Source organism: Poecilia mexicana, unplaced genomic scaffold (genome assembly GCF_051168715.1).
Source record: "Poecilia mexicana isolate PSO_F unplaced genomic scaffold, ASM5116871v1 scaffold_2, whole genome shotgun sequence".
Lineage (NCBI taxonomy): Eukaryota > Metazoa > Chordata > Actinopteri > Cyprinodontiformes > Poeciliidae > Poecilia > Poecilia mexicana.
In genome coordinates this window covers 48,156,011-48,170,512 of record NW_028263371.1, presented here as the reverse complement: position 1 = coordinate 48,170,512, position 14,502 = coordinate 48,156,011, and the positions used below count along the sequence as shown (strand labels likewise).

At 37.3% G+C, this 14,502-nt stretch overlaps 1 protein-coding gene across 1 annotated transcript in view; it reads left to right on the top strand.

Annotated features, from left to right (window-relative positions):
- asic4a (acid sensing ion channel subunit family member 4a) overlaps positions 1 to 14,502 on the top strand; it is a 129,021-nt gene that overhangs the window by 65,041 nt on the left and 49,478 nt on the right. The window lies entirely within an intron of this gene.

The window sequence follows — 14,502 nt, the reverse complement described above, 5'->3', positions numbered from 1 at the left end:
GAGACAGACGTTTAATTCTCTGCAGGATGTTTGAAATTGAAATGACATTTAAGAGAATCCCTACTGGTTAAATTGTTTGATTAATAATTAGTAATTCATAGAATCTAAAAGTTTCATTATCAGGGGGTAAGTAGATTAAAACAACAGTAAACAACAATATACCCGGTCATAACGCTGCAGGACACGGAGCTTTCCACACAGTTAGTCAAAGTCTATATCAGAACAAGAGCTTTCAAACATAAACCGTGTTAGTTTTATTGTTTTTGTTGACGTTCTGGACTGGGATTCTGTATTAGTAAAACCTTAAAACGATCAATGTCAGAGACAGTAACTGGTGATCAGGACGACTCTACTTTTGGATGTTGAACTTTTGTGTGTTGTATCCATGGAGGCCAACTTTGACCAACCAAATCTCTTGTTTATGACAGAGTATTATATAATCATTATTCAATTTCCCTTTGGGATCAATAAAATGTTTTTGAATTGAATTGTATTAGGGCCATCAAAAAAAATATTTTTTATCAAATTAAATATAGTTTGTTCTTGTATTATTACCACTTTATTCTCGTAATTTTATTTTTTATTTTTTCCCCGTCTGATTCTAACTCTCCATAATCCTTGTTATTGATTTACAAATCAATTTAAAATCATTTTTGATTGGGTGTAATGTTATTTATTTGCTCTAAGATCTGAAATAGAGCATCAGTGAACACTTTCAATATTTCTAGTGCCATATTGTTCTTGCAGCAGTAATACAGATGTTTACTATATCCGTTTCACATCTGTATTTCGAGTCTAAACAGATAAATGAGCTCTGCTCGTTCTCACACTAAACTGTTTCATCTGCAAATTCTGAACTCATTTTTTCATGGTGAGGTATTAAGTTGGGCTTAAATGTTGATAACCTGAAATCTCACCTCCAGCATCTCTGGAAGACACCATCTTTGTTCTATACGGACTAAACCCTTACTTGAGGCGCTGCATCAATACTGATTATTTTCTGCATCTGAGAAACTGTCAGCTGGATAACTTTAAACTCTCCTAATCTTCTCACTTAAAACCTATTTTATGTTGCGTGTCAAACAAAAAAAAGACGCCCAAGTATTTCTCCCTTTCATTTCAGCCATGCAGTTTGATCCCAGACTGAGTTTTCAAATCTGTGCGTGATTTGAAATTTTTCCGCCAAGGTCAACACCTTTCTGCTCTGAATCTCAAGGCTTACCCTCGTACGCCGTGATAAAATCAGATAACATGAGAATACCAATTGGAAACGATTCCCCATACCGTTTGCGATTTGTGCAGCGCCGACAAGTAGTCCCTGCACACCTGCCATTTTTCACTGGCAAAAAAAAATCAATCAGCTGCATCAGGGGGCCTCATTTTCATCATCACTTCATTGACTTTCTCCCCAGCTAAATTTTCTTTACAACCACCCAGTCTTACAGCTGGAGGCCAGTTGGATCATAGCACGTCCTAATGAGCTTGCCTCTTTTTTTTCTGCTAGCCTCGTTAGCTGACATTTAGTTAAGAAGCTCGCGTTGCTGACAAAGGCAGTCCCAGTAATGCTCTTGCTACGTGAGGCACGTATGACTGTGTTTGATCCTGACAGCTTAGAGGCACGATCATCACACAGGCGCTTAGATCAGGTGACAAAATGTGCACCCTGCTGATGCGTCAGGCTGATTCAGCAGTTTCAATATTTCATGATGGCATGAATAAAGATCATGACGGAGGGGATGACTCCATCAAAACTGTTCTACTAAATTTTAATAATTGTATTTGATTAAAAAAAAAATTAGTTCCGCTCCAGGATGCCCAAAATGACATCAGCTAACAAGGCGTCCACCAACTTACTTCAATTTGAAAAGGTCATATTACAACAGTCATGTTGTACTTTGATTTAAGTACATCTCTTACAAAGGCTGCATGGTGGCACTTTTGTATGCAGTTTTCAGCAAAGTACCCGATATACATTCATATGCATGCATGGTTTCCTTTACTATCCCTCTGTCTGGCTCTGTTGTAAAGCAAATTGTGTAGTTGCAATTGCATAAAATTGCTGCATATGAGTTAAAACCAAAACAGCAGATTTATATAATCCAAGACTAGTTAAGTTGAATATAGGTTTGGACCCAAACCCATGACAGTTTTTTACAACAGTACAAGCAAAGCTAAAACCCAAAAGGAAGGATATTATCCATCAGTATCTGAAATTCTAGATGAAAATATCTGGACACATGATGAATCAACAGAAGCAGAGCCGACTGGTTGCTGTAGAAAGATGATGGTTTAATCCCTATAATGGAAAATCTTAACACCTGAGATGGTCACAATATATTAAGCTTTGACTAAAGGTTAAACTTTTTTGCCACTCAAGTATAGCAAGGTGACATTATCTGGTTAATTAGTGAGAATCTGTTCGAGTAGCCAGCCTATTGACAGAAAATATTGCCTTTTAAGAAGCCTTCTTTCAGCCAGCTCATTAGCAGTGAGCAGCAACAAGTGGGGGAACAGCAAGATTGGTGTAACTATTCACTGTAGAGAAAAAAAAATGCTCTCCTCAGCATTTTCTCTGGCATCTCATTAAAAAGACATTAACCGCAGAAGCAATACAGTGGAAAATTTGGCGCTATTGAAACCTTTTTAAAATCAGATCAGTCCAGGCCTTTTATTCATGTTTATTATTATTTTTTATCTGATATTTAGTTTTTAATTTGAAGGAGTGTGCATTAGACTTACACTGTCACAAATATGGCATAACATGAACATAAAGAAGTCTTCATTACGTTTCAGTCAGTAACACTTTCAATACAGTTTCGGATTCTCATTCTTGTGCTAGTGTCACTGGGATAATTATAAGGAGTAGAAATAACAGTTAAATGGATTGTATAATTGTTTTTACACTTTTCCTGTGTACATATTGATGGTAAACTGCTGAAGCACATGAATATTTCTATTATTAATGCCTCTCCTTTGGATGCAGCGAGACTCGGCTCTGTTTTTTCACCAATTTAAAACTTCCTCTCTCCCTCTCTTCTGCTCTGACCTCACCCTGAGGATGTGTGATGTGATCTAACATGACATTCAAGTATGTCCCCTGGACCGTCGAATGGCTCTTAGTGCCTAAGTGTGTTCCTATAGAGGTCCGGCTCGCTGGTTCCCACCACAATCCAGCTGAGATTGTCTTATGTTTTCCTAGTATGGAGGCAGGTGGGAAGCTGGGAATAAACTTCACAGAAAGGAACAACCAAAAAAATCTAAACACGTCAAATTTGCCCCGCCGAAGCTTTTTGTTTGGCCCTCTGGACTCCAAATTACATTAAAAAGTCCCACCAATTTTTCAAAATCAACAGATCCCCACATTTTTCTGATTTTACAGCATATTTTCTTCAAAAATGGTCAAAAACATTGAGTTTAAGTCAGTGCTACCTCAGCCTTAGTTGATGTCAAGTTGTAGTCCGTGATTGATAGGTGAGTACCAAAAAATCACATTTATCATGATACATTAGTGCAAATATTGTAAAATTTCCTTACAAATATTTCTGAATTAGCGCCACAAAATCTGTGATTTGAAAAAAACCCCCACAAAAACAATCACAAAATCCAGGAGGAAGAGCTAATTATCAATATTTTAACAGTTTAATAGGTTTTATCAATACATTCGGACATAACCAACCCTTTAAGAGCATTCAGATTTCTAATATGACCCAAAAGGAAACTGAGTTTGACTTCCCCTGATTGAAGTGCGTTAAACAATCTGTAGTGTTGAAATCCGCCCACCAACGCGGCCTTGTCCTCACCCTTGAGATGTGAACTGTGCTAATGGAAATCAATGAAACAACAAGTGTTTCAAACGCAGCTTGATGAGATGTGTGAAGCCGCCGAGACAAACGCACTGATCCAGAGATTACATCGGCGGACGGAGAGGAGGAACCTGAACATGTCGCCGGTTGGTGTTGTTTAGTGCTCTTCTGAGGAAGAGGCTGGCACTGGTGACCCACAGCTCACCGCCGTCCAGCTGTGGCGTCAAAACCCAGCGCCGAGTTTTACCATAGGGGATTACGGCCGCCGTTCGCAGAGGACTGATGCCGCAGGGGTAATCACACCAATCGGAAGGAGAGACAAAGCTTCGGGAAATGATACTGTGAAATGTTAGACCGCGCTATCACTAACTGAGGAACAGATCTTAAATTGAAGTTATGTGGGTGTTGGATGTGTTTTAGTTGGTTCCCCGGGAGAATCACGGTGAGAAATGATCTTTGCCAGAAGGATGAGCGAGAGAAAACGAAGCCGTGTTCCTACCTCTTCTCTAAAAAATACAGTTCAAAGGTGAACCGCCAGCCTCCTCATCTCATCTCCTCATTATTTTAGAACAAACATCGTTCCTGTTGTGTCAAAACGCCAAAACACAACACATGACCGCTTGCTTCCCGTATGTTTGTCCAATATGTGAACGTTGATGTTTGTTTTCTGTGAACTTTCTTCTGTTTTTCTAACCGTGTGTTTGTCAGATGTTCTATACTTTTCCTAAAGCCACGCTTGCATCAGACAGCATTTGAGATCTCATCTGAAAATATCCAAACGTGTGTACAGTGAAAACATTTACTTTTACTCTTGTAAACCTGCAAAGTCTCTGTAGGGTAATTATATTTGCATTCATTTCTCATTAGAAGGAGGCACTCTTATCTGTAGATTGCAGGGTGTAAATAAGAGAAGTCTTGATCAGAACAAAAAGAGGAGGGCTAATGGATTTCATCAGGTTAAATCAGGTGTGTTGTGCTTCTTTCAGTTCATAAACACGTCCGCAGTCCCTCCTGTAGCTTCTACAAACATTCAACATTTTCATCTACTTTAACTGCGTTTCTCAAGATAACTTGAAAATGTGTTTTGATTCACAGCTGCTAACTTCTTTACAACTGAAGAATAATTATGGGAAAGTTTTGTATAACTATAAAAATATCTTAAGCCGTCCACCATATTTAAAAGGGACGTGCTATGAAAAACTTCCATTTTACATTTTTTGTACTTCCATTTGGGCCTCTATTGTGTCTACAATCAGTCCAAGCACTTAAAAACAAAAACACCCTGCTGGTTTTTGGCACTAAGTTAATGTTTTTTGGTATCTGGAAAATGAGCCATTTCAAAAGAATTTCCGAATGTAACGTCACAAATAAGCAGACACTGCCAGTTACCTAGCAACCCCAGCGAAGCCCAGCTGGTTACCTAGCAACCCAGCTGGTTACCAAGCAACCCAAGCTGAATTCTAGTACATTTGGTCAGTTTTTTTACTGCTGCATGTGCTGTAAAATGGCACATTGTTGACTTGCCATCCAGAAACCAGTTGCTGGATTCTTTTGGGTTGTACAGGAGTGTAAACTTTGAGTTGGTGGCGTGGCCAGCTGCAGCTTATCAATTTAAAGTGATAAGAGCCCTTAAAACATAAAATTATTCTGACAGGAGGTCAAAAGAGGCAGAAATGACCAGATTAAAATCTCATTATCTAAGAATAATTTTGAGCAAAAAATGTAATAAACATTTTTTTTGTATGTATCCCAACCTGTTCAAGGAAGCATAATTGGTCACCTTTATGTCTTTGTTGTTGTGTAGAAATGAAGGAGTTCCTGATCTTCTTAAACTCTCAGAAAACATTAGAGTCTTTGTGACGCCTCCTGAAGTTTAGCGACTGCTTTGTAGCTAAGCTTGTGTAAGGTCATATCCTTTGCAGTTTCCTGTCAATCTTAACACCTACAGAGACCCGCAAGGGAGTTACTTAGGGTTCACTTGCAATGTTACAGCTGTTTCTAACTTCCATCTGCAGCTCTTTGCTTTGTTGGCTATTATTGTTTAGCTGCAAGGAAGTAGAGCACAGAGTTTGTATTTTTATCAGCAGCTTGAAGAGAAGAGAATGCCTGTTTATGGTGATTTTGACACTAATTAGTAATTTACAAAATTCCTTAATTTTTTTCATTATTATGTAAAACCTAGAATGAAGGTATATTGGGTTCACTACTCATATATTGTAACAGAACTAGTTTTGATGAGCTTGTCTTACTTATTGTAGTACTATTTTATTTGTACTTTCCAACGGTTATAAACATCAAAATATGAAAATACAAACCATGTTTTAACCTACAAATATTATAGATTATATTAAATTACTTATTCAGACTGATGTGCTTAATGTTAAATGGAAACTTATTTAATCAGTAGAATAATGACATGTTTTAAACTTTGAATGTGAAAACAACACTTGCTTCTGAGTCTAAGAAATGCGGCATACTTTTTACTGAAGTACTCTGCTTTAATATTAGCTGCTTAGCATAGCTTCTGTAAGTCTGTCTGTGATTGGTTGATGAGCTTCTTGTGACGACTCCTCTCCCAGAAGCTTTGTCTGAAGGAGCTGAACAGATTCAGACTATGTTGGCCTGGCTCAGCTGGATCAGAGCAACATGATCGTCTTTTCTAACCAGTTTGGAATATTTGTTTTTATTTGCATCATGTGCTACACTGTGTTTATGTATTTTCACATAAAGCTAATTTTCCTCCATCCACGTAGCATGTGTGTCCAGTGTCGCTTGGTAACTTTAAATAAACCGACCACCGCCGCCTCCAGAGTGACCTTTCACTTTAAATACCAGCTGTTTACACCAAAGCTTCCCTCTCAGCCAGTTTGATAGACGGGAGTTTTCTGCACTTTTGGAGAAGTCCAAAAACCCAATTTCGCACCGCAGAAGGCAGACACTTTTTTCCTGTTCTCTCCCAGCGGTTCTCCTGCATAAAACTGACTGGTCCCCGTGGTTACCAGACTTTGAATTGCTTCTCCTTTTACCTCTTCTTCTCAGATTAAATTACAGACCAACTCACAATTAGGGTGAAAACTGCTTCCTTCAAAGTCCTAGAGATGGATACAGATTTGGTGACTTTAAACTCTTTTATCACTTGTTATAAAGCTTCCTCTTTTAGACATGTTAATACCTTTGTTTTTCTGTTTTTTTTATCTTTGATCCTTTTACCTAAATAATCCATTTTAAGTAGGTTAGGTTAAATAACTAATGAGTCTTGATTCTATTACTTTTTCTTATAATCCTTAGTAGAAGTGATTGGTCCTTATTGCTTATTCTTAATCTCCTGATTAATCTTTAAATGGTTAAAAAAGATCGCTCTGTGCAAAGGTCAATAATTCATCCTTTAGATGTATTTTTAATCAGTTGTGAGAATGATTTATTTCACGTTGCTCAGTCACGCTATACTCTGACGACTCAATCCGCTAGCCATCAGGTTTGTTGTAAAAGAAAAACAATCTGAGCTTCATGTAGTTCAGATGTTCCGGGTTAAAAAGGCCGGTGGTGTTTCCATGAGACGAGGAGAACAAAGCTAAAAAAGAAACTGTGTGGAGGGAGGACTGTCGGTTCTGGCAGACAGGCAGGTGCTGCAGCTGCTCCCAGCAGCTTTCTGCAGACTCTGCCTTTGACAGTCGGGGATAAGTGGCCATTAAAATCCCATGATCACTTAATACACCTGTCATTAGCCATCAGCTGTGCATTAACACTGCTGGCTGTGGTTACTACAGACCAAGAAATAGTCCTGCCTCAATTAAAACCTGGCTGTTAATGCGTTCTGTTAAGAGCAGAAGGAATTTGAACACGAAGAGCCTCTTCACCAAGTGACATTTTAATATATATGAGAGACAGCTTTAACATAGTAATAGCAAATGGTAGGGATAATTAAAGTAGGAATTTCAGAAGAAAAATAGTCTTGATAATTTATGGGGTAAAAATGAGCAATAAAATTGTGATTTATTTATTAATGTTTTTTTAAGTTTCTGCAAGACTCCTAGTGCTTCATCAGAAATAAATTTAACAGTATATATTATAACTAGGGATTATTAATATAAATGATTAACTGTATAATAACTGCATAAGTAACTTATTTAATGCAGAAACACCACATTTTACACGCTTCATCCCAATTTACAAAGGCTATTAAAAAAAACAGCAGTACATCATTAATGGCGTACGTTGTTTGTAATAACATGAAGTAATGGAGATTTTTTTTTTTTTTTTCTGATTCGTCAGAAGCTGGGCTTACCCTGTCCCATTCCCTGATGTCAAAGACAACACCTGTCAAATTAGGATTTGTGCAATTTGACTGTTGTGGCAACCTGGGGTCTGAATCTGGTAATAAGAACATTAACAACACCCAGCTGCCTTCCAGTCATTGAAGGATTGACGTCTCTGTGGGATGTTGTGATGTGATTGTCCTGCAGCAAGGAATTGTACAGTCTGGCATCTAATAAATCTTACACTACACAGCCTGCCTGGCATTCTTTACATCGAAATTCTGCAATTTGAAACTCTCACCATATCACAAGTACGCGTGCTTTGCCTGCTTTGAGAGCAGACATTTTGTGTGCTAACCATAAAGTAAAACTTTGTTGTTGCCCTACAAAGGAAACTAATCATGATACTTTAGTTCAAAGTCAATAACTTTACTTACTTTACTGATACACACACATAAAGCAGACACAAAAAAATATTAATATTTCTGAAATTTAACTGGTTCCCCCTTACAAAATAATTTTGAATGAATTCTCAAAACATCATTAATTTGCTACAACACATACTCTTTGAGAATGAGCCTGATTTTTATATATAAAAGAAATATATAATACAAACTGGAATAGGATTTACTTTGAATGGTGCTGAAATTGAAAATAAAAATATTGAGCGTGTCTATTTAGAAAAGGCACGCTAAGGTTCACTGCATTTATTCTAACAAAAGAAAACAGATCTAGTTGATGGTTAACATCGGTTCAGCATCTTCTGCTACTATACACTAAATAAAACATCAGTAAACAACCCTAAACAAACTACACAGCAACGGTTCCCAATAAATAACAAACAGCAGTTAACAGTGGTAATATTAAACATAACTAACATTAATAGCGATAACTATTAAAAACATTTTTTTAAAAACATGGAAAATGTACACATGAATCCCTGTCTAAAATACACACTAAAATATAATACTTGTAAAGATGTCACAGTTACAGACGGCAACAAAAAAACCGGGAGAGGCTGTCGGTTACCGGTTGCTATGGAAACCACCAACTGCCACAAGAACATGTACACCAATGAATGTCAGGAGAGAAAACTTTTTGACGAAACAAAATTAATTTGAAGAGTAAATAAACCAATTTTGACCAACTTCACATCTATAACATTGTTAAATTGAACCTTGCTACAATTATGCTGAAAGTCTTATTTGAGGAGTATGGAAAATACCAGTCTTTGCAAAAATATTTTTGATTTATAGAAAACCGGATTAAAAAAAACATGTGCCAAGTTTCCTCTTTTCCACTCTTTTCCTTCTTGTACTTTTTAATCTTCATCTTCCACTTTGCTCCTCTCCTCACCAGAAACCGTTATAGTTATTGTGTGTTGCTGTCTTGTCCTTCGGATGAACTGCAGCAGGCCCCTTTTTTTAAGTGGTGGAGGAAAAGTGAATTTTTTAAACTCTAAAAGCATTCATGAATGAGATTTCCGTTAGTTTGCATGCATAAATATCATGACTTTTTTTTTTCTTGATAAAACTGCTTAAGCCTCATTGAACTCTCTCCAAACTCTGATGAACAGGTTGACAGAACAAACAGAAACATCAGCTGACCGTAAAACACCTACTTTTATTTCTAATTTCTCTGTGTAAACATCTGAAGTAGTTTGTTCCCCTTTGTGGCCATAAAAAGCCCCAAAGTGGCTGACACAGATTGGCCTTTTGCCAGCCAGTGAAACATTTTCATTAATAGTGTCATTAAAAGAATAGGAAGCTGTCTATGTATAAATGGATTTTCTGGTAATTGTTTTTGTAGCCTCAGGCCTGGGATGCAGATTTGTTTTGTTGGTTTGTTTGATTCTGTCTGTATCATAGCTAAAGGTTGCCCATTTTCTGCATGAGCATACAATTTAAAAAGGGTGATTGTCAGGTCATTTTAATTGGGTCGAAATAGTGTTTTTTTTCTGCCTAACATCTTTAATTCTGCACACTGAATAAAAAGCAAAAGTCAAAAAGTGATATGCAAAATTCAGTAGCGTTCCCAACTCTCCTGTTTTTTTTTTTTTTTGTTTTTTTTACTGACTTTCTTAGGCTGATGATATCAGCAGAACAACAATCCCACTGACTCCTGGCAGTTTTATTATTAATGCTCTTACTTTCCACCGAAAACAAATTAAAATAAACACCAACAGATATCTTCTGCTTTATATTTATTAAATTTTAATTCTCATTTACGCCCAACTTCACTAATCTAGGAGAAAGCCACAGTGAGTTAAATTATAGGTTAGGAAATAGAAGTCAAAATTAGGCTGTGAAATAGGCTTCAGCAACTAAAAGTTATTCTCCAGTAAGAAAAAACATAATATTCACTTTTTTTTTAACTAAATACTGCTACATTTTAAATGTAAACAGTGATTTTAATGCAAATTTCTTATTGATTTCCATCCATTCATTTTCTTTGCCCCCTTTTCCTTGCAGGGTCACTGGTTGAGGGGCGGTGTTGTCCCGTCTCTGTCAGTGAGGCGGGGGTGTACACGTCCCCGGTTTATTGATTTAAAGCATGTAGACTATGTAAAATGTATTAACCTTAACAAATTAGTTGTGTCTGTGTGTCAACAGGAACAGTCCTCCAAGCCACCCCATTATTTTTTGGCAGTGAGTGAATGAGGGCTGTATGGGAAACACATTACTGGAGGAAAATATATGAGTAATTGGTAATATTATAGCAAGTAATTTTTAAAACATAAAAAGTAAACTTATGGTATTGATCTGACTGAATTGAAAATGATGAGATAAAATAAACTGCTGCTTTTTTAACTTCCTGTGGCAGTTAGCTGTGCTGCAATGCTAATACTAACTTCTATACAAACGGTAGTGTAAATTTTTCATGGAATGAAGTTGCCATGTCTTCCAGTCCAACAAGCATCACACTTTGTAAATTAAACGATATAATAAATATCAACAGCAAGCCAGTTGAGGACCAGTTTTTTTTGCCATTTCTAAACATTTTTAGCAGCTAGCGTTGTTGCGCTGACAGTGCTGTCTCATACAGAAACAAGACAAGACTCAGAGTAATCTGATATTGTTCTGTGCTCATCTATCAGTGATACTGGTGAAATATTTTGTTAGCATTACCATTTTTAAAAAATATATATTGTAACACCTTTCTAGGGATCATAAATTAACCTTTGTGTTTAGAAATGGGGTCCAACTGACCCCACACACATAAAACTTGTATCATTTTCCACAGTCCTCTACGTTTGCCTGAGGCCTCGCACGCACAAGGGTTAATGAGTAGTTGCCTAGTAACATGTATATCAGTGGCATATTAACCCTAATTTGTCACTATTAAGCTCATATTAATTTGTTTATGTGACTGACCCAATTCTACAAGTAATTGAAACGCCTGCTTTATAAACCACTTACTGATAAAAGTTTTTTGGGGGTCAGTTGGTATTTCCAGACCACAATTAGCTGAGTAGTTTGAGAAAAAAATGAATTTTTAGCAATGGTTGTGAAATATGAACTGCTTAATGATGACAAATTATGTTTTAATGTCCCACTGAGATGCATATAGGCAGCTAAAATAAAGTTTGACATTTTATGCAGCTGCTTTTTATTAGCAGTGTCAGGTTTTGTGAGCGCTAAGTCGATATATTCCTTTGCCTTGTTCCTCTGCAGAGGCTCCCATGTGATAAATTGTGTGCTAAAAATCCACAGCTGAAGCTTTAAAGTTATATATTGTTTTTTTTTATATCATAATTAAACGCCTATGACTGTAACTAAAACAGTAAGAGTCTGTTTTAGTAGTTGAATCACATTAGCAATCGTAGGAGAAAAACAGGGAATGAGCTGTTCATGTTAATTCCTATAATTCACTGCAAATCAAAGCAGAAAAATACTTTGCAGTTGTAGAACAACTTTGGTCATCAAGGCTATTGATGTGTTGAGCCCTAAAGCAAAGTGTTTTGTATCCAAGGTTTAAACCTAAATGGCTGCTTTAAGGTCAAGTCGAGGTCATCTTTAAAAACATTACATTTCATGTTCACTCTCTCCTGAGGCAACTCAGTCGCTGTTTGTTGTTGTTTTCATCGTTGACTTGAGCTTCGGGTTACAGCAGCGTTTGTGCATAACTTGTAAACGAGTCTAATATTGTAGTGACATGGCTCATTTATAAATATAAACATCTATTTAGCATGTTTTTCCGATATCATTGTCTCGCTGTTTGGGGTTGGTTGAAAACTCAACACAGTTCCCCCGGATAAACAAACACGGAGTCGAAGAGTTGTCATGTGTCGCTCTCTGGAGACGCCGCTGTACCGGATTCCCCGTGGTTGCCACCAAGTCGAACGCCGCCCTTCGTGGGAGACGCCACGGGTGGCGTCGGCACTCAAAGTTGCTGCAGCTAGTTCATGTTTCCTCTCCCCCCCCCCCCCCCTCGCCCCAGCAGCACCACCCCCACCCCCACCCAGCGATGAGTGATGTCAGACATTCAGGGATGCTGGATGCTGAGGAAGAGCGCGGTGGCAGCAGGCGGCAGAGATAAGACCCCCCATACCTCCACAGATTAAACAGCAGGATTAACCTCTCTACTCCACCACTGCCACCACGGTGTCTTTCACCCCCTTATCTGCCCCCAACTCCCCCCCCTTTTCTCCTCCAACATTTGCCACCATACATTTGTGCAGTTGTCATGATGTGGGAAATTGCTTTTTAACCCTATGTGGGGGGGTTTTCCTGCTGTGCCTCTTTTCCAAATTGAAACATAAGAGAGAAAAAAACTGCTTTTTTACTTCTGGATTGTTCTGCTCTCATCTCAAGCCACACTTGAAAGAAAGTTTCAACAGAAAAAAAGAGAAAAACTGCCACATTTTTCACCATTTTATCTCTTGCATCTGATTTAAAATGGAATACCTTCTTGGAGGGGGAAAAAATGCCATAAATGCGGATAAATATGAGGTATTTAGCTGTGCAGCCCTGAAGCAACACTACAAAACAAATCATAGATATTGTTTTTATGTCATGACTTTGTATTGCAGTTCTCGAAATACATGTACAGGACTCCAGCAGCCATAGTTTTCAAGTGAAATGGAAAAGTAGAGGAGTAGTTTTTTGCCCAAGACTACGAACCTGATACTCTGCCTGAAGACGTGTAGTTATTCTCTTACCTGATAGTTACTTCACAATTTGTACAATCTCTGCTTTAGCTTGTTGTAGCCAAGTTGTTTGGATTTCCACTCAGTGCAAACCAACATTTTTCTACTTGATGCTCAAAGATAAACCTTTCTGGGTCCATTACCAATATGTGCTCCATGGTTTGTAGAGACTGAAAGTCAAAACAAACAAATCGACACATTACGTATTCAAGCTTCCTCGTTCCTGGTGATGCTTTTTGTTGTTGCTCTGTAGCGATTCCTCCTGAATTATTGTTAATTTCTTTCAGGCTGTAAGAAAGCGATTATAAAAATAGTCAAAATATGAACGGCCCTAAGAAATTACTACAGCTTTTACATTGGTAGACTCAGTCTCTTATGCAATCCATAAATGTGTTATTTTCAGGCCCGATACTGACACACCACTCTGTTTATTGCTTTTTGCACTGTTTCACAAATGTGAGACCATGATTTCACATTTAATATAAAAAACTAGACTTCAGGATTTCCTAATAATGTGGCATTGATTTGTTTATAAACAAGAAAATGTACTTAAATTTAATCTTGTGCCCCTGTAAGGTTTTTTGTAGCAACACCCCTGTTACTATCTGCACTCAGAAGGTATTTCACACTTTTCTGATGAAAAATAATTGAATTTGTAACTGTTTATAAAATAGCCTCTGCATAAGCTGCTATGGCATTCAGAATTGTCAGAAATGACAAAATGTTTGGACACCACTGATTTTAGTGTCTATGTGTTTTATGGCACCATCAGCCTCCCCTATTGTTCCCTCCTGACAAATCACTGTTTTTCTTTTAAGACAGTAGAAGAAATGGTCAGTCTCTCTGACTAACCAACTAATCTGAATTGATACTAAATGAAAGCGCCAAGAAAGTTTTCTGGTGCTGATTAGATGTTAGCAGATAAAGATATTCAAAAAATAACCACAGTATTAAAAAAATGCTGAGCCATCAGTTTTTGGCTGAATTTAGTGAGACTAGAAAAAATTAAAAATATAATATAAGGAAGCGTTTTGACAGAAAGTGAACCAAATACTGTTTTCATAACTAAAACTACATTAATTTAATTGGGTCCAAAATAATTTGAAAATGAAATGATTCCTTAAATAATCTACATTCCTTTCCAACAAATATTTCTTTGATTTTTATTTTATTTATTTTAGTACTTTTGACTTTTTTGGCAGTTTTGGCCCACATGACAAATATTTTGAATGTGTATGTGTCTGTATGTTTTATGGCACCAAGAGCCTCGCATATAAATCAGCATTTACAAGAG